This window comes from Plodia interpunctella, chromosome 21 (genome assembly GCF_027563975.2).
Source record: "Plodia interpunctella isolate USDA-ARS_2022_Savannah chromosome 21, ilPloInte3.2, whole genome shotgun sequence".
Taxonomy (NCBI): Eukaryota; Metazoa; Arthropoda; class Insecta; order Lepidoptera; family Pyralidae; genus Plodia; species Plodia interpunctella.
Window position 1 is genome coordinate 6,686,867 of NC_071314.1, and position 4,041 is coordinate 6,690,907.

Genomic DNA, 4,041 nt, shown 5'->3' on the forward strand with positions numbered 1-4,041 from the left:
GCAGTGACGTGCGCTCAATACGGAGGCCGCTGCGCGCGCAGATGTTCCATTTTTAAGCCCCATGGAGGTGTGTCGCTGACGCGGCGCGCCATTGGGCACACAACTGGCCAGCATTAAGGGCAATTATAAACAGAAAACCCTTGATTGCATGACTCATACAAAGACACAATCAAATCCCTTGACAATCTCACGCCTCGATCAATCAATCGAATCTAAATCAACGATCGCCGTCACGGTTTATGCATTTACCTCGATAACATTAAACGCTTTATTTTCCATATGCTGAAAGTTATGTCATACATTTCATGCTATAATATCTGCAATACCGCCAAGACCACGTGGTGTGCGAGATTCTAACCTAAAATTTTTAGTTACATAAGAAGTTCCGTAGGTTTGGGATTACGTAAATCGCAGACGAGTTCAATTGCCCCTATCGATCTGTAACAATGTGTTGTCAGGGAAGCATGGTTAGGGCAAACTGCCAGTTATCTTATATATGTCAACAAGAATCGGAAAATTATGTTCTGGTTGGTTTCCAAGGGTTTATTTTTAATTACTAATGTGTTAGAAGTCTTGGTGTAGCCATATACTTTTTTAGCTATATAATTCTGTGCCATATACATAAATGTATTATATTAATTCACGTTATTTTACCTGGGGGCCATATGTATATTAAATTTTTCTGTAAAAAAAAAGACAATGAGACAATGTTTACGCACTTGCTTTCGGTGAACCAGAACCTGATGTCGATGCCAATATCACTTCCCATTAATGTCGTAAAAGGCGACTAAGGGATAAAAAAGTTTTGATGCATGCTACGCAATAACAGCAGGGTTGTAGTCGGGCAGGAAACCGAGCGAAAAACAACTGCGAAAAAATTTGAGGTTTAATAATTTAAGTGGGCTTCAAGGCATCACAGTCGAGAACACGCTCATCTGGGAAAGTAATGAAGTAGGAACCAGTGTAACTACTAGTAAATTAAATTATTAACTAGATTAAACTTAGGTATACTAAAATTTTACAAATTAACTATTTAATTTGTAAAATTTTAGTATACCCAAGTTTTTTTTAACTTTAGGTACCTATTTACAAAAATGCCAGACCCGCAATGCTGCCAGCCTTCTGGGAACATTACCTCATGGCTAATGAATGAATGAAAATTGAATCTAGAAATTCTTAAACTTTTAGTTTCAACACCGCATCCCCATTTCTGATATCTTAGTTAACCTGCGAACTTACAAATTGCATAACTACTCACTACATACCTAGTATAAAACAAAGTCGCTTCTCGCCGTCTGTCTGTCCCTATGTATCTTCTTCATAGTCGTATTCCTCATGGCTGAGGGTCGTGGTCATTACGTGGAATAAAACACACATAACAACTTTCTTGGCATTATTAATGGAATGGTTTGCCATTGCCTTCTCCATTTCACACACAAGTTAATAACCAACAAATGTGCAGGTTTCCTTACGATGTTTTTCTTCACGGGAAGCAAGTGGTGGTCGATGAATACATGGATTTATATACAAACTCATGTGGCACGAGTAGGATTCGAACCTGGGACCTTTCGATCCACAGGCGGACGTCTTAACCATTACACCACCACCCTATGTATGATTAGATCTTTAAAACTACGCAACGTATTTTGATTTTTTTAAAATAAATAGAGTGATTCAAGAGGAATTATGTGTATAATTTATGATTTTATCCGAGCGAAGCCGGGTCTGGCCGGCTTCTAACTAAATATATATATTTTGCAACCACATAGCATTATATCTGTATGACCCAAAGTCTGACTGTAGGACAAGCCCGCCTATAGCAATTTCACAAATTGTATTTTTGTACAATAATGTTTAAAATTAAACTACTACTTAATATTATAAATGCGAAAGTTTGATTGTTTGTTATTTACTCTTTCACCCAAAATCTACTGAACTGATTGTTACGAAATTTGACACACGAGTAGAATATTTTAACTATTAAATAACTAAAAATAATAAGGTTATATAACCTTATTTGTTTGTTACTGGACTGTTTGTTATGAAATGTACACGGGTAGAATATAACCTGCAATAACACATAGACTACCTTTTATCCCGAAATTCCCACAGGAGCGAAGCCCCGAGGCGCAGCTAGTAAATATATAAAACCCAAAATCGCATAGCCATATTTATTTACATTACTAACACGATATGTCTGATAAATCTGGCGCCAAGCAGACTCCACGCACAGATAATAAATGTTTACCAAAGATAAAAGTGTTCATTCATGGTTCCACGTAATATCAAGCGCTTATCATATTTGAATCAACGATTTTACAAACCTAATGATTTTACATTATTTACTTATATTCCGTTTATTTATTGTTTTCAGTGTGATACGACCTGCATTCTATATATTTCCTCGTCTAGCAATGTGCAGAAACGTATTATTGGGAGAATTTTTGAGCGTTTTGACCGCCGTCATTACCCTTCTTCAAATTTCAACAAAGACAAGAAACTTTTTACTACCCTAATTTATAAATAATAATTTGTGTTGGGAGTAGTGTAAAATTTAAATGACATTTGATTTTTAGATTTTAAATTGGTTGTTTATTTTGAAGGAGGGTAATGACGGCGTTCAAAACTCTAGAAAATTCACCCATTGTTGTATTATAAAAATAAATATGAAAAATACACTAATTTATTTGCTAATTGCTTACCACGATGAGCCCTTCAAACATCTTTATTGCAGTAACTGTGTAGATGACCCATACAATACAATAGTTTCGACAGTTTATTAGCGTTAAGTTACACTTATAACACATACTATGTCCTATATATGGGTGGCGTGCAGTACTTACTAATTAAACTGTTTGAACAACTTATAAGTAATTTGTCTTAATTGCACACAATATAATTATTTATGGAATACATACCTATTTACTGTCTATTATGGAATACATACCTAGTCTATTTATGGAATACATACCTATACTACCTATTTACTATCCAAATCGTAAAACACATGGTCTAATAACCAGGCCTAAGCTTAAGTATGAATAAGTGACTATTTTGGATACTTTATTTACAGGTAAATGGTTAAAAGCATTTATTCCAGAAATATGGGCACTTTTTTTTATACTTCTGGCATGATAGGGATCAATTAGTTTCTTTCGGCATTTCTTCTCAACAGTGGTCCTTCCGAAAGGCTATTAGTTTGTTGTTTGTTGACAAATACTATTGAATTCAAAATATGACGTAAAAAGCGCTTGGAAACGTCTAATTTGTGAATAATAGCTTTTTTTTACTTTTCGCAATCTCTGTACGTTTTTTAGAAGTTTTTACTTAGGCTCACCTGTCACGATGTTTGTCTGTAATAAAATCTTGCAAGTTAAATTTCAAACAGTCCTACAGAGTTAAAAATTTTCACGCCGCTTCAGTTTCCATGACAACGCATTATTGCTCCAAACATGATAATGCACCCAGGATCGACTCCCAACGAGGGAACTCCACAGTTTATATTACTTTTTTGTCACGCGTTGAATGCAACAAGATCTCTCTGACGATCATAGATGAATTGAAAAGGAAAAAATAAATACTTAAGGAAAAAAAATACTTTGACTAATAAAAGTTGAATGTTTTTCTTGAACAAGATACACACATGTTGTTTTGTAACTTAAAATTACTACAAAATGACCACAAAATGTGGCGTACCTACTAGGTAAAAGTCATGATTTCACAGCTTAAAAATTCGTTAGACAGAAAATTAAATAAATATACATTGAAAAGGAAAAAGTCGCGAATTTTATCATTAGATTATCTAGTAAGAATATTATTTAGACAGAAATAGTCTCGAATTTATATTATTTATTTATTGAAAATAAAACATAAACTCAACGGCCTACACCACTTCGTCGAGTCGACCGTTCTATTTGCAAAATATTTTGTTTTTGTGATACATGGAATATAATCAATAATTATGCTAAGCTTGTACCGCGGCTCCGATGGACACAAACACAGAAACAGTTTCGGTTACCACAGAAATGAAACAGTCCAAAA